Source organism: Acinonyx jubatus, chromosome F2 (genome assembly GCF_027475565.1).
Source record: "Acinonyx jubatus isolate Ajub_Pintada_27869175 chromosome F2, VMU_Ajub_asm_v1.0, whole genome shotgun sequence".
Lineage (NCBI taxonomy): Eukaryota > Metazoa > Chordata > Mammalia > Carnivora > Felidae > Acinonyx > Acinonyx jubatus.
Genome location: NC_069394.1, coordinates 41,154,206 through 41,179,020, shown reverse-complemented (window position 1 = coordinate 41,179,020; position 24,815 = coordinate 41,154,206). Strand labels below are relative to the sequence as shown.

The 24,815-nt window shown below is 43.6% G+C and overlaps 1 long non-coding RNA gene across 1 annotated transcript; it reads left to right on the top strand.

Moving 5' to 3' along the window:
* Positions 1–3,426: 3,426 nt before the first annotated feature.
* On the top strand, positions 3,427–16,204 carry LOC128312819 (uncharacterized). Its single transcript, XR_008292599.1, has 3 exons — positions 3,427–3,634; positions 8,351–8,463; positions 15,302–16,204. It is a non-coding gene; the product is annotated as an uncharacterized LOC128312819 (long non-coding RNA).
* The last annotated feature ends 8,611 nt before the right edge of the window (positions 16,205–24,815 follow it).

Below are 24,815 nucleotides of genomic sequence, written 5' to 3'. Positions count from 1 at the left end.
AACCAAGAGTCAGATGCTTCACCAACTAAGCCACCCAGGCACCCCATCAGTCTGTTTTTCTTTTATTACATGAGGGGGATGCCCTCTGTTATTAAAATTCTGAGTTCCTGTACATTTTCTTAGAATCATTCCATTTCAGCAGTAGAAGGATGTTTGACATCATCTGATTCTCCCAAGGGAAATTTTCACCAGAAAAAGTTTGAAAACTCTATCTAGAAATCTCAGAATCAGCAGTGTAGGTCTTAACAGGGAAGTGGTATGGTATAGAAATAGATCTTTGATGAGGAGTAGCCAGGCTTCTGACTCCCATGCTGACTGTTGACCTTAGGCACTATCTCTGTGTTAACTTACCTATGACCTAGGAGAGGTGGGCAATCTGGTGGTGAAGGACATGGGCTTTGGAGTCAGACCTGCATGGGGTTAAGATTTGCTTCAACCAGTTATGAATATGAGTAACTTGCACGAGTAACTTGACTTTGTCCAGGCCTCAGTTCCCTCATTTGTATCAAGAGGACTTAAGAATTTGTGCAAATTGGGGGCATCTGGGTGGCTCAGTCGGTTAAGCATCCGACTTTGGCTCAGGTCATGACCTCGTGGTTTTTGAGTTCAAGCCCCACATCAGGCCCTGTGCTGACAGTCTCCCTCTCTCTCTGCCCCTTTCATGCTCATGCTCTGTCTCTGTCTCTCAATAATAAACATTAAGAAAAAAGAAGAAGGAATTTGTGCAAATTTGCATTTACTTAACTTCCTTAACTCTTCAGTTCCCTTGGCTGTAAACTGGGGGTAATAATTGTGCTTAACCTCAGGGTGTTGTTGGGAGGATTAAATGATACAAGGTTTTTGATACTTAGGCCAGTCCTGGCACCTAGTGGTCCCTGGCAAAATTAAAGCTGTTTACATCAGGAATGAGGGTATCTGCCTTGTCTTCATTGTAGGTGGTTTTTTTGGATCAAATTAAGCATTGTTTTCAAAAGCACTGGGAAACCTGGAGATGGACATACATACAAGAGGATTGTTTGGAAACACTGTTTTACTGTCTCTTTAAGGCTAAAATGTTTGCTTTCTGAAGGAGCATGACTTCCACTCAATATTCCGTTTGTTTTTCATGAACAATTTTGTGAGATATCATAAAAAATGTGAAATCAATAGTTTCTAAAAGCTTGTTTTTGAGAGCTTAAAAGGCAAGCTAGATTTCCAGGACATGCTCTATTAGTTCATTCCGTTCTATATTGTATTTTTAGCCAATCTATTTCTATTTATCTCTGTCTCTCTGTCTCTGTTTCTGTCTCCGCCCCCCCCCCCCCCACTTTTTTCCTCTTTCCCTCTCTTCCTCTCCCTCTGTATTTCTTTCTGTCTCTCCTGACTCTCATATAAATGCCCACAGGCATCTCTCATCTTAAAAAATTAAGAAAAGCATCAGCAAGGGGCACCTGGGTGGCTCAGTCGGTTAAGTGTCCAACTTTTGATTTCGGCTCAGGTCATGATCTCATGGTTTGTGAGCTCAAGCCCTGCTTTAGGCTCTGTGCTGACAGCTCGGAGTCTGCTTGGCCTGCTTGGGATTCTCTCTTCCCCCCCCCCCCCTCTGCCTCTCATCCCCCACTCTAAATAAATAAACTGAAAAAAAAAAAAGCATCAGCAAATAAAATCCTCCCTTTTTTCCCTCTCCATCTACGGCCCCATCTCTTCACATCCCTTCTGTCCAAATACCTGGGGAGATAATGGAGACTTTTTATTCCCTTATCAGTTCTATCCGAGGACATTACAGCTTTTCACATTGTACTATTTCTAAAATTGTGCTGTATCTTATGTGTGTTCCAATAAAATGTTTTTTATAGATGCTGAAATTTGAATTTCCCATAATTTTCACTTGTCATAAAGAGTTATTCTTTCAATTTTTTAAAACCATTTATTGATGTAGAAACTATTTTGGGCCCCTGGGCCAATCAGGAGCAGGAATTCAGCCCTAGTTTGCCAACCCTGGGGCTTTTAAACCTGTCAAAAGAAATTTGCCAGCCAGGCAGAGGACAAGCTCTATCATGAGTGTCTTAGCATCTGTACATATGAGAACTTGGACTGACGCATCTGCTTATCAGATGTGCACTTCACTGACTTATTTACTTAGATGGTACCTCACATGACTGAATTTTAACTTTAGATTCTTAATTATTACTTCACATCTTCAGAAAGATCACACAATGACATGGCATTGAAATGAAAGTTCAGAAGATGGCTTGTGCATGCCAGGTGATGGAAATGAAACAGTAGAAATGGCCAAGTCCCTCAGAATACATCCCCAAATTTTCAAAATTCCGAAAAGTTAGAGTAATGGACACTTTGTCAAAAACTTCTGGTTTGGCTTTCAGGTGAAGCCATTTAATTTCCATAATGTGGAATCCCATGAAAGAAAGCAGAAACACCAAGGGGACCTAGAAAATGCAAGCAATTCTATGATTTATCCACAGACCTTGAATTTATACTCTTAATTTTATAGGGATTATAGAAGTCAAAGTCACAAGTCCTGGTTATGGAAGGTGGGATGCCTTTGCATAATCTTGCAAAACTGCCAATGGCCAAAAATAATTTCCAAGGCTCTTCAGATGTTGAATACAAAGCAGGCTTTGACTTAATTATAACATAATATAATATAATATAATATAATATAATATAATATATCATTAATATAATGAAGAAAGTGACATGTTGGTATTTTGACCAATGTATGCTATTGATAGTTGAAAAATTTATGTAATTTAAGCAGAATTAGAGTGAGGGGAGCGGTGCCTAGGAAGAAATATACGGAGGAGCTCACTTTCGGGGTCTGGCACAAGTGAGAGTGAGTGCCTCCTTATATTTTGTGTCCTATGTACCTCACTTGTTCCACCCTAGATTGGCCCTGAGTTTAAATATAGCTTATTATTTCTTCCTCAATAGCTGAGAAATCCATGGTGTATCTTACAGTCCATGGTGCCTTAGAATCAAGGAAGCACAGTGGTTGAGGTTCTCCCAAGGGGCCGGGGTTCTGTACCTGCCTCCTTATGGGGCCTCCTTGGCCTGGCTGCCTTGATGTATCTTTTCAGCCTGGGAGGCCAGTAGGCGCCCTAACTCTGTGTTCTCATCACACCCTGTGTTTATTGTTCTATGGGTTCTGATCTCAATGTAATTGTGTTCTCAAAATCTGTCTCCCCTCTAGACTATGAGCTCTTTGGGAAGAAAAACTCTTCGTCTCTTTATTTTGCCATGGTCGATAGCCGTGTCTGGCAATAGTCAGCGAATGCCAGGGCTGTGAGTGCATAAAGAAAACTGTTGAATGAGTAAACATTTTTCATGATAGAGGTCAAATAACGTTTAATGCTTGGAAGACACAGAGAATGCAAAATCTGACCTCGCAGAGCAAGTTGTTTTTGAAAATAATCTTCTTTAGTCTGGCCAACTTGAAATTATATCATGACCCTGCATTGGAAAATCTGAACTTTGACCTTTTCAGGTGATGAATATGCATTATGATCTACCAACTCAGAGCAATGACCAAACTCTTGGCCTCCAAATGCTGTTGAGGGAGACAAGGGCAGCTTGAGATCAAGATTTGAGTAGTGGTGGTGTTATACCTTCTGTACGTGGCCCAGTGGCAGAGTTGGTAAGCTATGACATTCTTTGGGGATGGAAAGTAAAATGAACTTCTTTGCTGGCGGAACTACTAATTTTTCTACTCTAACAGTTTGTATAGTCCCCTGGTGGCCTGATAAAATGTCCTCAGGGGCTAGGGGACCCTGCTGGGCCAAGCCCTGCCCTTGCCTTCAGTCTAGAGCTAACCTGATCATCCAGATAAAGAGAATACATTTTTTTACTTTTTAAGACTCACACCTCCAGCAATTTTTTTTTTTTAACAGCTCAAGAAAGTTAGTCAAAATGGGTGCAGTACTTGAGAATCTTTGGAAGAAAGATGCCAGTATCTACATACTAGTGCATAATATAAGGCTGCAGGTATACTGTATAAGTCTGCAAGCTGTTTAAAATCCCTCTTGTCCCGGAATGCCTGGGTGGCCGAATTGGTTGAACACCTAACTCTTGATTTTGGCTCAGGTCATGATCTCATAGTTCGTGGGTTCCAGCCCTGTGTCAGGCTTTGCGCTGACAATGCAGAGCCCGCTTGGGATTCTCTCTCTCTCTCTCTCTCTCTCTCTTTCTCTGCCCCTCCCCCACTCACTCTCTCTGTCTCTCTCTCTCCAAATAAAGAAATAAACTTATAAAAATTAAAATAATAATAATAAAATCCCTCTTGTCCCATTAAAGTGAAGATGCTAACTTCCTAAAGGAAGCAGGACTTCCTAATTTTGCTGAGATCCCTAGACAAATTGTCTGATTTATATAAAAAGGCATAACTTATACCTGACTCCAGTTTCCAAAATGTGACATTCAGAGCTGATAGCCTTCTCTGACCTACCCTCTCTTAATAGCCACAGAATCTCCTGTCCATTTTGTCCTGAGAATACTTTATATCTGTTTATATTGGCTTCTTCTAATTTGAGAAGTCCTGAGTTGGTAGCACTTACAAAAGTAATTATGTAAGCATGTATATTTATATTTTTTGGTCAGCAGGGTAGAGGCCTGGACAGAAATGGGGAGGTGCTGATGGCTGGAGAGATTCACAGCAAGAGAGAGAAGATAAAAATCCTATCTCATTCCCCCTTCTAGAGATAACTGCTGGCAGAATGCCATTCAATCTCTTTTAAAGGCATGTATTTAGAACATTTTGTTATAAAAATAATACCCAATTAGCATAGAAAATGAAGGGAAAAACCCTGTAATCCCAGCATTTAGATAACCACTGTTACCATTATGCTGCCCTTTGTTTTTCTGCCCTGGATATGAAGGCAAACACTGAACATGCATTACAGCTTTTGTGTTTTCCCAAACAAAAAGCAGAGCACAAACTTTAATTGTTCAAGACAGAAACGATAGCACACAGCATATGCACACATATCCCACATTTCAAACTTATTTATAAACGTGGATGAAAAATATCAAATAAAATATTAGCAATAGAATATAACTTAAGAAATGTACTATGGCCAGGTGAAGTTCATCCAGGAGTGCAGAGATAACAATATTAGGAAATCTATTAATATAACTAGTCTTATATAAAAACTTCTTATGATCGTGATACTGAAAAGTCATATAAAAATTTATAATGTGATTTGTAAAAAATCTCAAACTGAATTATGCTTAATTAGACAGTCCTGTTAAAGTCAGAAAAAGAGGGGTGCCTGGGTGTCTCAGTGGGTTGAGCATCCCAACTTGGGCGCAGGTCATGATCTCATGGTTCATGAGTTCGAGTCCTGTGTAGTGCTCTGTGCTGTCAGCTCAGAGCCTGGAGCCTGCTTCCGATTCTGTGTCTCCCTCTCTCTCTGCCCCTCCCCTGCTCATGTTCTGTCTCTCTCTGTCAAAAATAAGTAAACATTCAAAAAAAAATTTTTTTTAAGTCAGAAAAGACATGTGTCACTGTCATCTCCTTGTTAAAAAGCGCTTGTCAACACAACGAACAAGATTGCTAAACAAGATGTCTAACTATTGGAGGTAAGGAGGCAAAATAATCTCCGTTTGAAGATGATGTGATTGCCTACTGTGAGAATCATTAAAATATTTTTTTGGAAGTAACACTCAACAAATGGTGGCCATCAGTACTAGTAATAAAACTATTGGGGTTTTTTTGGTGGTGGTGGGGATTAAAAGAAGTAATGGATATAAAGAGTTGTCACAATGCCTGGCGCATACTTATACCAATACATGAATACACTAGTATGTTGGTTAGTACATACACACTATTTACTGTCATCACAGCATTGTTATTATTTGTGTAGCATTCAAGCATTCCATGTATGATCTTAAACCACTGGGGTGCAAAGGCATCAGTTATGAACTGTGGGCAGGTGCCACTGGGGCATCCCTGCCTGCCTGTGTAGTGTTGCCCACAGGGACCCAGGTGAACTTGGTCTATGTGCCTGGGCTCCACTCTAAGAACTGAGTCTCCTGCCTGGGACCTGTCTTCTCTGACTATAATACTGTGGGACCCCCCCTCCCACTGCCCCCTATGGCTCAGGCCAGCCATAACCCTTTCTCACCCTGCAAACCCCAACCCACTAAAAAGTAGGGTGAGAGATCAAGGGCTGGAGGTTCCAGTACCACCCAATTTTCCTGAGCTGTGGTACATGAAGCAAATCAGGTTACTTCCCAAAGTATCCCTTTTCTCATCTGTACAATAAGGTCAATGTAACTTAATCATCGATTCCTCTCAGGGCTGAATGCGGATCAAATGAGAGAATATAGAGACAACTTCTGGTGTGCAGTAGGCCTTTGACTAGGGTCACTTGATAGAATATAGGACACCCAGTTAAATTTGAATTTCAGATAGACAGCAAATGAATTTTTTAGTATAAGTATATCCCAAATACTCATAGGATACACTTATACTAAAAAAATATTGGCTGTTTATCTGAAATTCAACTTTAACTGGGAATCCTATACTTTGATTTGCTAAGTGGCACCCTTACCCCCTAACAGATGTCAGTTCCCTTTCCTTCTTACCATCTGGAAGCATGATTTTGTAACTCTGGCTGCCTCCCAGGTCACTGTGAGGATCTCATTAATTCCCATGAATGGATTCAACCAACAAAGCATTGTTGGGCTGGTACAGAAAGGTTTGTGAAGGGAAAGGAATACAGATTAACCAGGTTTCTGGCTTGGGCATTATGAAATGCCCTGAGAAAAGTTAAGTGCCATTCAAACATGAGCCGTTGGTTATTGTAGTGACTTTCATTTTTTTTTGCAGGCCTCCTTTTGTTTATTTTATTTTTTATTTTTACTTTTTTAAAATAAGCTTCACACTCAACACAGAGCCCAACACAGGGTCTGAACTTGAAGTCAAGTTCTGAGCTGAGATCAAGAGTCAGACGCTGCTTAACCGACTAAGCAACCCAGGTGCCCCTACAGGCCTCCTTATTTTTTAAGTATTTTTTAATGTTTATTAATTTTTGAGAGAGAGAGAGACAGAGTGTGAGCAGGGGAGGGGCAGAGAGAGAGGGAGACACAGAATCGGAAGCAGGCTCCAGGCTCTGAGCTTTCAGCACAGAGCCCAACATGGGGATCGAACCCACGAACTGTGAGATCATGCACTGAGCTGAAGTCAGACACTTAACCAGTGGAGCCACCCAGGTGCCCCTGCAGGCCTCCTTTTAAACTGGAAACTCCAAAAGAATGGCATTTGATCTCTTTCAGGAGCTTAATGTGGTATCTTCCACCTCCCCTGGATCCCTAGGAAGCCTGACATCAGTGCAGAGGGAGGGCTCGGGTCATCAGAAGGTCAGGGGAGAAGCTGGGATTAGCACCTCCAGGCTAGTAAAGCCGCACCCCTCCAGCACCCCCTCCCTAGCTCTGCTCACACCTGTCCATGAGTCAGCACTTTATTCTAGGCCCTCTGAATGCATGAACCCTTCTGCCTGTCCCACGGTAGAGATTCCTTTCTGGGCTCTTGAGAACGATAAAATCAAAGAGCAGATTTTTGCCCTGGGCCACAACTTCAGATGTCCCCTGGGTGCTGTGTCGGCTACATCCCCTTCGCAGGGAGAGGCACAGTGGAGCCCAGGCCTTGTGCTGTCCACTCAACACCTCCCCAGTCCTGGTGGCCTGCTGAAGCCAAAAAAAAGGCCTCCCCGTGTGGCCAGGTCCCTGTTGGGTAGGTAAAGTGATGAGCCACCTACCAGCGTCAGAGGACAGGGCGGATAAGTGCAGTGGACTTTCCTTCTGCCTTTTGGGGGTGCTTGGGGTGTGGGTGAGGCAAAACCGGTCAGTCATTTTAGGGAGGGAAGCACACCAAGCTGGGAGCTCTGCACGGACCTGTATTGGGTCAGATGACTTGCAGGGAGCAGCTCTCGCCCAGGGGAGAACAGAGCCCTGTAGACTAGTGCTGAGCTCTTGTGCACATACCATAACCCCATATGAGCACTTCTTTGTGCCCAGTTCCTTGTGCAAATTAGGTACGATGAACTGCCAGCTTCACCGGGTTGTGTGAGAAGGAACCAAAGCACTTAGTCTAGCACCTCGCTAATAAGACAAGGAAAAGCAACTCTGCAGTTCAGTTTAAGTGGTTTTCCCTGAGTAAGCTGAAAAGATTCCCCCATACCCTGCTTTCTACAGGTGTCCTAGGGGATGGATGTCCTAGGAGACAGGTTCTTTCCGATCCCTCCAACTACCTCTGGGAAGTGGTGTATGTGTTGTATCCGTGTTCAGTATGGAGGGGGTGATTATCTCACGGGCTCATGGCAAAACCACCTAATTCTTATACCTGTCTCTTCAGGTATGAAAACCTGTCCCTTCAGAATGCCAACCGGAAAGACAATGCCAAAGGAATTTTGTCACACCCAAGATGGGCCATTGATGGATTTAATGTGTCTCTGTCCTTAGTCCCAGGTGGGTTTGCATCTATGTGATGCAGGAACTAAATGGTAAATACTGCTCCCAGTTTGTACACTCACCAACATATAGACATGGAGAGAAGGTAGACCGATCTTAGATGTGGAAAGAAGGAAGATAACACTTACTGGGTGCAAATGAGTGCTAGGTGTTCTGCAAACATCACTTCATTTAATCTTCATAAAATTCCATATCATAAATAGGTCTTTAGTACAGTATTTTGTTTCTAAATTTGTTTTGAGAGATAGAAAGAGAGAGCAAGTGGGGGAAGGGCAGAGAGAGAGAGAGGGAGAGAAAGAATCCCAAGCAGGCTCTGACCTGTCAGCACAGAGTCCAATGTGGGGCTTGATCCCACAAACTGTGGGATCATGACTGGAGCTGAGATAAGAGCTAGATGCTTCACTGACTGAGTCATCCAGGCACCCCTAATGGGTTTATTTTATTTTATTTATTTTATTTTTTATAATGTTCATTAATTTATTTTTGAGAGACAGTAAGCATGAGCAGGGGAGGGGCAGAGAGAGAGAGAGGGAGACAGAGAATCCGAAGCAGGCTCTGTGCTGTCAACACAGAGCCCAATGCAGGGCTTGAACTCATGAACTGTGATATCATGACCTGAGCTGAAACCAAAGAGTCTGAAGCTTACCTGACTGAGCCACCCAGGTGCCCCTAATATATTATTTGTTTAAGTTTACTTATTTATTTTTCAGAGAAAGAAAAAGAGCAGTGTGAGCTGGGGCAGGACAGAAAGAGAGGGAGAGAGAGAATCCCAAGCAGGCTCTGCTCTGACAGCTGCCCAGGTGCCCCTACCATAAATAGGTCTTATTAGTTTATAGAAGTGAGCTCCCGGGGCACCTGGATGGCTCAGTCAGTTGAGCATCCAACTCTTGGTTTTGGCTCAGGTCATGATCTTGTGGTTCATGGGATCAAGCCCTGCACTGGGCTCTGCGTTGATGGTGTGGAGTCAGCTTGGGATTCTCTCCCTTCCCCTCTCTCTCTGCCCCTCCCCCACTCGTTCTCTCTCTCTCTCTCTCTCTCTCTCTCTCTCTCTCTCTCTCTCTCAAAATAAATAAATAAAACAACAAAAAAAATGAAGCGAACTCCCAGAGTTTAAGCAGCAATGTCACATAACTTGTAAACACAACTTGTAAGTGAGAAGCCAGGATTCAACCCACTAAGGTGATTATGGCACACTCTCCCACTGAATCCAGGGCAGCCTCGGTACCCTTCCAAATACAGTGGGTGGCTGTTTACATGCAGGATGGGCATGTGGACCAAGACCATGAGCCATTCTAGTGCTATCCAAGCTGCTTTCAGATTGGTCACTATAAGCTATTTGGGCCAGCTCAGGTGAATCTTAGGGCCCAGCCTCCCCTGAAGAATACTGGTGCTGGGCTCAGGAAGGCAGCACCAGGTATGTAACAGGCTTCCTGTGAAAGTTTATCTTTGATGTGGACCATTTTTTCATTAGCAATGCATACCTTCAAGTCAATCATTGCCCTCTCCTCTGTTGAAACATCAGTACCAGTAAAATACCAGTAAAAAAATACCAGTCAAACATCTGGGATTAGGTGATAGCTGTACTTTCCTGTGAATTTATACTCTAGCTCACTTTTTTCTTTGTCTGGATGGATACGCTAGAGTTTTCTGGCTCTCTGGGATATTGGTTAAATCCCAAGTCTTAGAATAATAAGTGACTCCCACCCCTACCACTTTCACCTCTGCCAACACACATGTATTTTTAAGAGAGGTGCTAGACCATCCATGAAGAGCTTGCTAAGAAGTATCCAAACTGGTCCTGCAACTTCTGATCTTGGCACATCACCCACCTCCAGCCTAGTTCCAAGAAAAGGCTAAAGATTGTTTAGAGAGTCAAGGGTTTCTTTAATCAGAAAGAATGTGCAGGCCACTTGATGGTACTCCGTTAAATTGTTTCTTCGGAGTGGCATACACTTCTAGAATTTGTTGGGGCCTGGGCTGGAATGTTTCCTTGGGGTCCAATGTGACCTGACACCTTGGGTGGTAGCCAGGCTTGAAGGACTTGAAAGTACCCCACCCCAATTTCTGCCTGTTCAGGAGAGGAGAACCCAGCAGAAAGTACCTCTTGGGTTATACCTTCAAGCAGGCACTGAGGAATTTTTGTAGAAAGTTGGCTGGAGAGGGCATCACCCATGTTGCCTGGATCAGAAAATGCGGCAGCACTGGAGATCCCCCGATGGATCAGAGAGCCCACTAAAATACAAGAGAAAGGAAAACTTCCAAATTCATTCTATGAGGCCAGTATCACCCTCATACTAAAACCACATAAAAATACCACAAGCAAAGAGAACCATAGGCCAATATCTCTCATGAATATGCATGCAAAAATCCTCAACAATATATTAGCAGACTGAATCCAGCAATAGATCAAAAAAAAAAAATCATACATCACAATCAAGTGGGATTTATTCCTGGGATGTAAGAGGGGTTCAATACTCACAAAATGATCAATGTGATATGTCACATCAATAAATGAAAGGATAAAAACCATATCATCATTTCAATAGATGCAGAAAAAGCATTCAACAAAGTACAACATTCATTCATGATAAAAACCCTCAACAAAGTAAGTCTAGAGGGAACATACCACAACATAATAAAGGCCTTACATGAAAAACCCATGTCCAACATCATATTCAATGGTGAAAAACTGAGAGCTTTTCCCCTAAGGTCAGGAACAAAACAAAGATGTCCACTCTCACCACTTTTATTCAACATAGTCCTGGAAGTCCTAGCCACAGCAATTAGGCAACATAAAGAAATAAAAGGCATCCAAATTGGTAAGGAAGAAGTAAAACTCTTACTGTTTGCAAATGACATGGTACTATATATAGAAAACCCCAAAGACTCCACCAAAAAACTACTACAACTGATAAATGAATTCAGAAAGTCACAGGATGTAGAATCAATGCGCAGAAATATGTTGCATTCCCATACACTAATAAAGAAGCAGCGGAAAGTGAAATTAAGAAATCAATCCCATTTATAATTGCACCCAAAACAATGAGATACCTAGGAATAAACTTAACCAAAAATGTGAAAGACCTGTACTCTGAAAACTATAAAACACTGATGAAAGAAATTCAAGACGACACAAAGAAATGGAAAAACATTCCATGCTCGTGGGTTGGAAGAACAAATATTATTAAAATGTCTTTACTACCCAAAGCAATGTACACATTTAATGCAATCCCTATCAAAATACCAATGGCACTTTTTACAAAACTAGAACAATCTTAAAATCTGTATGGAACCACAAAAGACCTCGAATAGCTAAAACAATGTTGAAAAAGAAAAAACAAAACTAGAGGAATCACAATTTCTGACTTCAAGTTATATTACAAAGTGGTAGTAATTAAAACAGCATGGTATTGGCATAAAAATACACATAAACAGAAAACCTAGAAATAAACCCACAATTATATGGCCAATTAATCTTTGAAAAGGAGGAATAAATATACAGTGGGAAAAAGACAGTCTTCAACAAATGGTATTGGAAAAACTGGACAGCCATATGCAAAAGGAAGACACTGGACCACCTTCTTTTACCGTACATGAAAATAAACTGACAATGAATGAAAGACCTAAATGTGAGGCCTGAAACCATAAAAATCCTTGAAGAGAGCACAGGCAGTAATGTCTCTGACATCAGCCATAGCAACATTTTCCTAGCTATGTCTCCTGAGGCAAGGGGAATAAAAGCAAAAATAAACTATTAGGACTACATCAAAATAAAAAGTTTCTGCACAGCAAAGGAAACAATCAACAAAACTAAAAAGGCAACCCACTGAATGGGAGAAGATATTTGCAAATGACATATCCGATAAAGGGTTAATATCCAACATATATAAAGAACTGATACAACCTAATACCCAAAAAACAAATAATCCAATTTAAAAATGGGCAGAAGACACGAACAGACATTTATCCAAAGCAGACATACAGACGGCCAACAGACCCGTGAAAATATGCTCAATATCACTCATCATCAGGGGAATGCAAATCAAAACTACAATGAGATATCACCTCACACCTGTCAGAATGGCTACAATCAAAAACACAAGAAACAATGAGTATTGGTGAGGATGTGAAGAAGGAACCCTTGTGCACTGTTGGTGGGAATGCAAATTGGTGCAGCCATATTGGTGGAAAACAATATGGAGATTCCTCAGAAAGTTAAAAATAGAACTTCCTTATCATCCAGTAATCACAATCCTGGGTATTTACCCCCAAAATACAAAAATACCAATTCAAAGGGATACATGCACCACTGTTTATTGCAGCATGACTTACAATAGCCAAATTATGGAAGCAGCCCAAGTGTCCATCTATAGATGAACAGATAAAGAAGATGTGGTATATATATACAATGGAATATCATTCAGCCATAAAAAAGAATGAAATCTTGCCATTTGCAACAACATGGATGGAGCTAGAGAGTGTTATGCTAAGCAAAATAAGTCAGTCAGTAAAAGACAAATACCAAATGATCTCATTCATATGTGGAATTTAAGAAGCAAAACAAATGAGCAAAAGAAAAAAAGAGAAACAAACTAAGAAACAGAGTCATAACTATAAAGAAAAAACTGAGGAGGAGGTGGGTGGAAGATCGGTGAAATAGGGGATGGAGATTAAAGAATTCACTTCTCATGATGAAAAAAATAATTAAAAGAAAAAATATTGCAGAAATAAAAAAAAAAGCATAGGATTGTATCTGACAGAATCTGAGACACGTGCCTTCATCCAAGTTGCAAGAAAGGCTGGAATCTGATTTGAGTTTTCTAGGTTCTACATTGTAGAGGTGAAACGCACAGGTCTGAAGTTTCCCCAAACATAGCAAGGGTATTTGACAGGAGCTGAGACATCAGTAAAAGTGACTGATATTTGAAACACATGGTATACGAAGTCACAGAGTCGTGGCTATGCAGACAGTTCTCGGGTTGGGTAGATCTGGGTTCATTAGGTAGATGTTAATTTAGTTGCTGCTAGCAGCTGTAAGACCTTAAGCAAGCCACTCTCACAGCCTCAGTGATCGAGCCTATCTCCTTGGGTAAATATGAGAGTAAGTTAATTTCCTGGATACAGAAACGTATAATACAATATCGTGTCTATCTAAAAGGCACCCAATAAATGGTAGCCATTAATATTGGGCTCTGCCATTGACACGTTTTTCCCTAAAGGGTCAAAGGGAAGCTGAGGCACAAGGAGACCAAGGGACTTAAATAAAATTTGAGCAAGAACTAACATTAGGACGTGCTTCTGAGCTCACTGATTCTGGATCCAGCTCCTATCCCAGTTCCTGAGCTCCATCACCTCTGTGTGCAATCCAAAGGTGGCAGAGGTAGTGAAGAACTCAAAGACCCAGTAAAATTGGTTATTTTGGGGTGGGAAGGTTTAAGGTAAGTTTCACTTATTTTCTGTATTCTTTTCTCTGTTGTTTGAAAATTTCCTAATGAGTACAGGGTATTAAAAATTATTTTTAAGAAGTTAAAAAAAATAAAGAACTCAATAAAGATCCCCTTGAAGGATAGGGAAAGAGTCTTCCTGTAGACAACCACTAAATAACAGACCCCAGAAGATATCCACATGCTAACCTCAAAAAGAACTTTGCAGAAGTGATTAGGCTGAGAGTCTTGAAATGGAGAAATTATCCTGAATTACCCAAGTGGACCCAATGCAATCACAAGGGTTGCTACTAAAGTGAAGACGTAAGGATGGAAGCAGAAGTCAGAGAGGAGACAAGATGCTCTGCAGCTGGTTCTGAGTATGGGGGGGGGGGCGGGGGGGAAGGGAGGGGGGGTGGTACGGGTGGATGGGGGATGCTGTCTACATGCTAAGGAATGCCGGTGGCCTCCAGAAACTGAAAGAGTCAAGGAACCATATTCTCCTCTGGAGCCTTCAGAAGGAATGCAGCTCTGCCAACCCATTTTAGACTTCTGACCTGCAGAACCATGAGAAAATAGATGTGTGTTGTTTTAAGCCTCCAAGTTTGTGGTGGTTTGTTACAGCAGCAATGGGAAACTCATACACCTTCCATGACTTGGAGGCACTTAGCAGCCAGAGTATAGTTTCCAAATGAAACACAAGATGCCCAGATATGGCATGCCACTTTCTGTTACCAAAAAATTATTCCTTGTTTATCTGACATTCACATTTAACTGGGCATCTGGGTTTTTTTCCTTGCTGATTTTGGCCAGAGGGGAGTAGAAAGCCCTTTAATTAAAAGGACATTTTGCTCCTTTTAGAAATGTCTCTTCTCATTTCTCCTCCTTGCCCCAAACCCAGAGAGCCTGAAAGCAGGTGGTGAATGTGACAGAGGAGTAGAAATACTCAAAGGAAGAGAGAAAGAAGAGATGATAGCCCTTCTCATGGCAGGTTTCTGTGTCTGGGTCAGGTGTGGGGGTGGAAGATGGGGTGGGGGATGAAGGTGAAGGAATAAACTGGCTGAGACCTTCAAGATCTCACTGAGATTGGCTTGGCACTTTAAATCCCTGAAAATAAGGATCATTGGTTAATATCTGAAAATGGCCAAAATGTTTTGGGATCTTCCTAAGATACAGTCCCCCAGTGGGGAAGAGGGAACCAAGAGCACAGATTTGAAAGCCAGGGGAGGGAGAAAAAGTGAAGGTGATAGCCACTTGCCCAATGAGTCTGGCCTAGTCAGCAACCCCGTTCTGACCCCTTTACCCAATCACTGCTCTCCCTCTGCTGAATTGCACTTCTCACTTCTGGGAAGAGTGACACCCACATCTTACCAGGCTATAATTTTACTAGATTACTTTTCTTCCTGTGCCAGGAAGGAGGACAGGACACCGCAGTGAGGGGACCTCAGAGTCCTCAGAGGGGACAGCAGAGGTGCCAGAAAGAACCTCAGAAGTAAGGAGGGCCCATGTGGACTCGATCTCTTGGGAACTGGCTGTTTCTTGAGACTGGGCCTAAGCAGCTTTGGTGAACCAGTCCCAAATCCTATCATCAAAAAGGAAAATATGGTGAGGTTGCAGACTTATGTGCCTGGAGTTTGCTGGACAGGTCCTGTGAAAATTTCCCAAAACAGGGATCTCGCCAGATTTCCATGTGACAACAAAAGCGTTGGCTGCAGGGAACTACTTAGGACATTTCTCTATACCTGGGTTTTCTTGACCTAAGCAGATGTGAAGGGCTGCTGTCTGACTCACCCTTCATTTGACCTATTTTTGAAATGACTTCTTTACAAAAACCTGGAGATAAGTGCAGAGAATTACACATTTATAATCCTAGTATAGACAGGATTGTCTAACCCTCTCATTTTAGCTGCTCCCTGTCCTGCCAGTGGTAGGTGAATGCTGACCAAATGTTGGCAAGAGTCTAATGGCCTAAGCTATTTGCTCTAGCAGTAATTACCAGGAAGGTGAGGGTGGGATAGGAGATGGGGAGTGGGGGAAGGGCATACCAAGTGCCAGAGAGACAGGCTGGGGGAGGCTGTGAGGGCCCAGAAGTTCATTTGTAGTTCTGCCTTTGCTTCACAGTACCCCAGGAACCTCTCAAGTGGGTCACCAATGAGGTATCAGCACAATAGGGTGCTGGCTTGGTATGGTGAGAAGAGCTGGGACTTCAAATTCAAATCTGGGTTTGGATGTTTTTCTACCATTTTACTTGCCACACAATGTTGGCTTTCACCCCATCTTCCAGAACCTATTTCCTTGCCTAATAAATGGGTATAGTGATCTACCTTTCTTGCCTCTCAGATTTCATGTAAGAGTAAATAAATATCACCTGGGAAATGGGGTTATATACTGCAAAGTGCTCTCCAAAATTTACTGAAAGCACTTGAAGCACTTTAAACGGGGTTTCTGAAAAATTTCCCCTTTCATGGGTTGAAACGGGAGGTGGGTCTGAGTTAGAATTAACTCATTAAATGATGGCTGATGCTAACATGGTTTGGATGGGTTCAGCCAGCCTGAGACCCTCTAGTCGGCCCAGACTCCCTCCCACCTGACTCCCCTTCAGGGTTTTGGTGTGGGAGCCCAGTGGTTCCCAGGTCACTCTGGGCAATAACTAGAACCCCCACTAGTAATACTGAGAGCTGCTGGTCTAGTTCCCCTGAGAAAGTCTCTATTCCCATCTCTGTGCCCACAGACCAGAAGGAGGGAATGGTAGTAAAAGGTAGTAAAGCCGACAGCACCTTGCTGCGTTCTGCTATGGCCACCTGCTGGCTGCCTAGCGGCCACTGAACACGGAAACTTGAGGGGATGTTAGTGGTGGCTTTGGGTTCAGTTCAAATTCAATGACATGCTTGTTCCTACTGCTGAGAGCAGCTACCTATAAGGTCATGTATGAGCCTTTTCTAATGCAGAGTAGGGGATTCTATCACTCTCCTAAGGCTCCCTTAGGCTCCATCTCTGAAAAGAGAAGATGCGATATGGTGGCTGAGTCACATGCTTTAACTCTGGCTTGTTTCCTTGGAGATCTGACTTGTCACCATTGGAACCCTAGGCAGGGGTGGAGCTGGCCTCCTCTGCATCTGTTCTCCTCGACAACTGGTGTTAGCAGAATGTGTGGTTTCTAAAAACTTCCCAGGTCTAGCTAGGCCAGTTTAGACAATGCCAGGAATCTGCAATTAGGCCAGCAGTCTGGTCAGGGAATACACAGGCCCTGGAGGGCACGAGGTGAGGCGGGAGAAGGGGAGGCCCAGCCTTAGAAACCTTAGACACACTTCCTGCTGGGCTCTGCTACCTGTCCAAGCGGTGGCCAGCCTGGACCTGCAAATGAGCCGTTCTGGGGAGGTAGGAAATGGGGAGGTCAGCTGCACTGAGGAGCAGGGCCAGGGCAAGTTACATTTACTGACAAAAGCACCTCTCTACAGACTCAGAGAAGAGTCTTCTAGGATGGAGAAGCACCTTTGCTGTTGTCCAACATGCAAAACTGTAAAGCTGTTCTTATCTTTGTCTTTCACTGTGATCGTTAGCTGAAAACATCCCTAGCACCTGAACAGTATCAACGTAGTGTACTGGTTATTTAAAGATGCAAGGTTTAGACCCAGACTGCCTGGATTCAAACCCTAACTTTTCCCCTTACTTGCTGGGTGACTTTGGGCAAGTAACGTAACCTATCTGTGTCTCAGTTTTCTCATAGGGAAAATGGGGCTAACAATAGTATCAACCTCACAGGATTGCTGTGAAGGGGAAAAATGAGTTAATACATGTAAAGTGTTTAGAACAAGGATTTCTGGCACAAGATAAACACTCAAGGAGTGTGAGCTATTCTTGTTTTGTGTCCTTATCTCAAGAGTAGCACATTTCCCCTTTTCTTTTGGTTTGCCTGGCTCAGCTGGAAAATAAGTTTCAACTGTGTGTCAATCAATTGGTTGTAGCTACCTGGACAGTTGTGTTGAGAAGGATTCTGAGGCTGCATCCAATCTCAGCAAGGGGGAATTATAAGTGCCTCATTAGCAAGGTCAGCCACGGGTGAGGAGATAGGAAGTGGTGGCATGGGTGCCATATAGTTTCCTGTTCTGGGACTTATGTTTAAGGTGTTTTCCCTACCTCTGTCTCAGTCCTTCCTGCCTTTGCTTTTGCAAAGCACACTGGTTCTTGGGTGGGCTTTCCTGCCAATAGTCGCTCTGTAGAATCTGGAGTCCATTTCTAATAGCGACCTTCCAAGATTATTTTCTTTGGAGAAAGCAAAGCCCACGTGGCCTGGTATTGAGGATAATTCTAGCCTAGTGGGGCACCTGCAGTTTCCTCTGTGTGCAGACCATGGGGGTTCCTAGAGAAACCAGGAAGCTCTTCACCGATTAGTCTTCTGTGACCTCCATGGTTCTGGATTCCAAATACCAATGATTAGCACAGGAACTTCCTCATGGCCTTGCCTTGACAATCATTGATTTGTTAATCTCTGCAGGACCTTGTGCTGAATTATGTCTATTTCCATTCAGTGGTCAGTCTTCCTGCCTTAACACTGAAGGACCATTGTGGTGAGGTCATCTGGTGGCATCTCTGTTTGTACCTTTTTGTTTGCAAATGTGCCTTTCTGCCAGTTTTTGTGAGCTGTTCTATGTCTTAAACCAAAGAGAGCCAAATTTGAATTCCTTACTCTACCAATTACTAGCATTATAATTTGAATAAGTTGCTTAAATTCTCTAAGCCTCAATGGAACATGTTATGCTGAGTGAAATAAGTCAGGCAGAGAAAGGTAGATACCATATGTTTTCACTCATATGAGTGAAACTGAGAAACTCAACAGAAGGCCAGGGGGGAGGGGAAGGGGGGAAAAAAGTTACAGAGAAGGAAGGAGGCAAACCATAAGAGACTGTTAAATACTGAGAACAAACTGAGGGTTGATGGGGGGTGGGGAAAAGGGGAAAGTGGGTGATGGGCATTGAGGAGGGCACCTGTTGGGATGGGCACTGGGTGTTGTATGGAAACCAATCTGACAATAAATTTCATAAAAAAACAAAACAAAAACAACAACAGAAAACAAAAACATGAGCAAGCAAAGATGATAACACCTGGAACAGATATGAGCCATCCTAACTGAATCAAGCCCAAATTTCTGACCCACAGAATTGTGAATAAATAAATGGTTGTTGTCTTTAAAAAAAAAAAATTCTTGGGGCGCCTGGGTGGCGCAGTCGGTTAAGCGTCCGACTTCAGCCAGGTCACGATCTCGCAGTCTGTGAGTTCGAGCCCCTCGTCAGGCTCTGGGCTGATGGCTCAGAGCCTGGAGCCTGTTTCCGATTCTGTGTCTCCCTCTCTCTCTGCCCCTCCCCCGTTCATGCTCTGTCTCTCTCTGTCCCCCAAAAAATAAATAAACGTTGAAAAAAAAAATTCTCTAAGCCTCACTCTCCTTGTCTATAAAATGGGAATAACACACCCACCTGAGCAACTTGTACTGAGGCCTAAATGGATAGTGTATTGCAAGCATTTGGCATGGGCCTTGCCCAGATTAAGTGTGTCAAAAGCAGTAGCCATTATTTATTTTTTAAATGTTTATTTATTTTGAGAGAGAGAGAGAGCATGCGAGCAGGGGAGGGGCAGAGAGAGAGGGAGAGAGAAAACTCCAAGCAAGCTCCAAGCTGTCAGCACAGAGCCGGACGTGGGGCTCGATCTCAGGAACTGTGAGATCATGACCTGAGCCAAAATCAAGAATCAGGTGCTTATCTGACTGAGCCACCTAGGCACCCAGTGGCCATTATTTTCTTAACCAGAAAGCTCATCTTCATTAAGTGATATAATATAAAAATAATGACAATGTGATAATGTCAATTTGTATGACACACATTTATCATGCCTAGCCCAGAGCACATACATGCTCAATGTATATTAGCTGTTGTTGTTGTTGTTGTTGTTATTATCATTATTGACATAAGATCTATTTCAGCAGCTATGAAGGGTAACATTATCATCCAAGCCCCTGACCAGGATTCTTAATTTGGGGCCCATGGACCCCTTGATCGTCTGTGGGTAGAATTCATGGGGTCTATGACCTTGGATAGGAAAAAATTTTGACCTTTTCCTTTCACTAACCTCTAACTACAATTTAGAATCACCTTCAATTGTGAATGTAAGCGACAGAATACAATAGTGGTAACAAAACCTGTGACCTTGAAAGAAACACAAGTCTACATTTCTTCATAGTTGTTGCAGATAACTTGAAAGATGGGCCACTCGTGTCACTACTTCAAAACTAGGTATTAAATCTGCTACTAGAACTTGTCCTTTAACATGTTAATAAAGAAGCACATGTTTTGATACTTTGATTCCAACCTGAACTGGTTTTCTTTGAATATTTTTATATTTCATTTTATGCATTTAAGAACATCATCCTGGAAAAGGTCCACAGGCTTCTCCAGAAACCAGGTGAGTTAGTCCATGGCACAAAAATGGGTAAGAACTTAGAATGTGGAGGCAGCCCCTAAGATCACCCTCACTTCTGATGCCACTTGCAAGTCTGAGGGTCCCCAAGTTCACCCTCATTTTTGATAAGTTACTAGAAGGACTTACAGAATTTACTGAAAACTCTTATGGTTACAGTGTATTACAATGAAAGGAACTGGCCAAGGGAAGAGACCAGTGGAGCAGAAAGTTCAAGAGTGGAGTTTCTGGCTCTCCTTTCCCAGGGGAGTCATGGATAGCACCAATTTTTCCTGGCGACAATGTGTGACAATACTCTTGGAGGACTGCCAACCATGGAAGCTCACCTGAAGTTTGGTGTCTACAGTTTTTATTGAGGCTCAGTCAGAGAGCCATTCTGTACCACCCACTTGGCTGAACTTGAATCTCTTAGCCATTCTGGAGGTTAAGCTAATACCATGTGGCCAAAGCCCCCTCCATAAATCACATTGTGTGGTCCAAGGCCCCCAGGGAAACCCTGATCAGGCAGGACATTCCAAGGGCTTAGGGATACCTCAAAGGAGCCTAGGACTAAGGCCAGACATCTCTTTGGGTTAGGTTAATTCTTTATGACTCAGTGGTCCACTTGGGGAACTCTGGAGCTGTAAGCTTGGAAGTGGGTAATGAGGAAGGGGGTGAAGAATCAGCTAACACGTAGCTACTGAAACATAATTTAGAGGAAGATTTTTTTTTTTTTTTGTACCCTGCAAAGACAATGTAGAATTCATTGTTTGCAGAGGAAACTGAATAATGCCAATGATTAAAAATGTCACTGGGCCTTGGCTCCACACCTAATGCTTTTCCAAGTGCACTTCCATCTGTTGTCTTGTTTAGTCCTCAAAGGAGATGGAAAGAAGAGGGATTGTTAAATCTCTAAGATGCAGGAGGCCCAGGAGGTTGGGGCAGAATGAGGACCATCGCAGCCTCCTCCCTTGCCCTGCACTGCCCATTGCCTCTGCTCAGGTTATGCAGACAGAGCCCTGTGGCCAAGAAGATCAGCAAATATTTTGCAGAATCAGGTATCTGGTAATGCCAGGGTGATGCAAGGAGCAGAACCAGTTTGGGAGATGGCGTGTTTTGGAGTATACCACACGGGGTGATTACATGAGGTCACTGCCCGCCCGGTATAGCCAGCTTACGTGCAAGAAAGCACGCATTTGCAGGAGCATGGAGTCTCCTGGGCCAGACGTGTTCTGACTCATCTAAAGCAAGTCCAGAGTCGTGACCTCACTCCGAAGTTTGCTGTAAATTACATGCAGTCAATTTCAATGTGTTAACATTGAAAAGTCATTCTTTCAGGGCCCTTTCCACGGTATCTACCCAGGGTTAGGCCATTTCTATGGGCCTGTTGGTGTCTGGGGCCCACCTGCTCTGCAAGAGACTTCATTCTCTGAAGGGGGGAACGCAGTGGGCATGGGCCTCCTCTGACCAGCATTGTCCCCACTGGGACAGGAGGCTTTCGGGAATGCAGCTAGGATCTGGAGAGCTTTGTGTTTTCCCTGAAGAGCACATCTGTTCTCATAAGTATACTTGTATATAATTTGTCAAGTAATTGCCACTATTTTATAGAGGCCTAAGTGTTTTCTTTTTAAGTTACCTTTAAATAGGATCATTTAGCGGGTGCTGGGGTGGCTCAGTTTAGCATCCGACTTCGGCTCAGGTCATGATCTCACAGTTCGTGGGTTCGAGCCCCACATCAGGCTCACTGCTGTCAGTACAGAGCCTGGAGACTGCTTTGGATCCTCTGTCTCCCTCTCTGCCCCTTCCTCCATCTCTCTCTGTCTCTCTCTCTCTCTCTCAAAAATAAATAAACATTAAAAAAAAAGCTTTAGGGGCACCCGGGTGGCTCAGTCATTTAAGCATCTGACTTCAGCTCAGGTCATGATCTCTCAGTTTGTGGCTTCGAGGCCTGGGTTGGGCTCTGTGCTGATGGCTCAGTGTCTGCCCCTCCCTGCTCACGTTCTGTCTCTGTCTCTGCCCCCCCTCCAATAAACAAAAAAAAGTTTTAAAAAGGATTGTGTAAAATGACCATTCTCTCCTCTTCTGTGATGCTGCCGTAATTCTGAGCATGCTCTTTCCGAAGATCAACTGCATGCCTTTGGGTGCTCTGCTCACAGCTGGACTGCAGCTCTGTGGGGCAAGGCCTGCTCTGTCCTGTTCACAGCTGCCATTTCAGCACCTACAGCAGTGCTTGGCGTATAGTAGGCATTTGGTAAATGTTGACTGGAAAATAGAAATGGATCCTGTGAGGTCACTTGCTGTATTAACTTCCTGTGGCTCCTGTAACAAATTACCAGAAACTGGGCAGCTTTAAACAGCAGAGATTTGTTCTCTCACAACTCTGGAGGCCATAAGGGCTAAGTCAGTATCACTGGGCTGAAATCGAGGCCGCACTCCCTCTGGAGGCTCTACTGGAGAATTTGCTCCTTGTTTCTTCTAAGCCTCTGGTGGCTGCTACATTCCTTGGCTTGTGGCCACATTATTCCAGTCTCTGCCTCTTCTCTTCTAAGTGTGTGAAATGTCCCTGTGCCTCCCTCTTATAAGGATACATGTGATTGCATTTGGGGTCTGCCAGGAAATCCAGGATAATCTCCCCATCTCAAGATGTTTACTCATACCTGCAAAATTCCTCCCACCCACGCCCATCCCTGCCCTTTCCCGTATAAGGTAACACTCACAGGTTCCAGGATTAGGAAATAGAAATGTTTTGGGACCATCGTTCAGCTGACCATACCCACAAAGGGGATGTAAGCATGGAGAAGGCTGGGCAGTTTCTCTACCCAGGAGTCTGATGGGGGTGGGGGGAGGGGCACATGCTCCTAAACACTGCTAATTCAGACCAAGGATGGACAGAGGACTCTGGTTCATGAGGAGCCATGATGTGCATATGTTTAGGGACCTATATGACTACAGAAAAGGTAAGGACAGGAAAAACTGTCTTTTCTTGCCCTCAAAGTCTGAACTGTCAGCTGACCCATACTTGCTCTCCCCAGCAAGTTTCCCCAACTTGACCCTCAGGAGGCAGAAGCAGAAAATGCAACCCTTCCCACCACCCATCCTCAGGAGGGCCCTGGTCCTAGGGCTCCCTGGGGGGTTCCTATGAGGGACCTGCCTCTTTCTGATTTGCACAGGTAGTCACCTTCCTGATGGCCACAGCCTCAAGGCTCCTCTGTTCCATGGGTCGGTGGATGAGGGGTGGATGGAAGAAACAGATAAGAAAGTAGGTCATAATTTGGGAAGCCCAGATAAAGAAAGGTCAGATAAAGAGGACTGTACCTCAAGCTGGCTAGCTAAACCCACAGAGTTTTGCTTTATGTGCTCTCTGGGACCTGCAGATATGACTGCCACCCTCCCTCCCCAGACAGATTGTGAAAAAGACTGCCTGAATTTAGCACTCTACTCCACACCACCCTCCTACTGGACATCCCTGCCTCCAGTGATTCTGAATAATTCTGCAAACTGTTGTTCTAGGGGCCTGCATAACTGGGATCTCTTATTCTCCATTCTCCTGATTTTCTCTAAAATTGCCTTAATCTTGGCTTAGTCGGTTAAGCATCTGACTCTTGGTTTGTACTCAGGTCATGATCTCAAGGTTTGTGAGTTCAAGCCCCACGGTCAATCATCTGTGCTGATAGCTCAGAGCCTGCTTGGGATTCTCTCTCTCTCTCTCTCTCTCTCTCTCTCTCTCTCTCTCTCTCTCTTTCTGCCTCTCCCTTACTTGCACTGTATCTCTCTCTGCAAAATAAGTTAATTAATTTAAAAAATTAAAAAAAATAAAATTGCCTTAATCTTACTGTTGCTTTGCCTGGCTGCCCAGAGCAAATCCCCAAGTAAAGGTGAGAATAAGGGAGAGTATAACTCCAGGATCTCTTTGCTCAGGTCCCTTCTAGCACCCAGTCAGAGGGAGCTGGAGTGAGGGTAAGGTGGGCAAAGACTCACATTTTCTTTCTTGCAGGGGCTCCACAGTTCTCCGCCTGGATGGACCACCCTCTCTGGGCTCCTGGGAGCATTGCCTCTGATGAGCTCCGGGCAAAGTCTCCATCTGTCTTTACATAGCTGCCTTTTATCTGATTTGCCCCCTGTGGGCACTCAGAGCCACTGTGGGCCTCAGGCAGAGTCCTGCGTGGAGAATGAGGTGGACTCAAGTGTGCTTCTGCCCTGGATGGCTGAGTTTTTCCAGACAGGCTCTGGGTCTCTGTCTGCTGTTTAAAGCGGGACAGAGTGAAACAGGCTGATCAGTAAGTACTTCCCAGTAGTGCTACTCAGCCTCTGTAGTATTAAGATTGGCTCGAGGACCCAGGCTGGATCTTGAAGTCCAGGTTTTATTCTGCCTGTATCTGTAGCCTTCTTTCATAAGCAGGGATGAACACATTTAGTGGCACATGGCTCTGTGTCTGTCTGAATTTGTAGCCATTGCATTTTATTTGTACTAGGACCAGC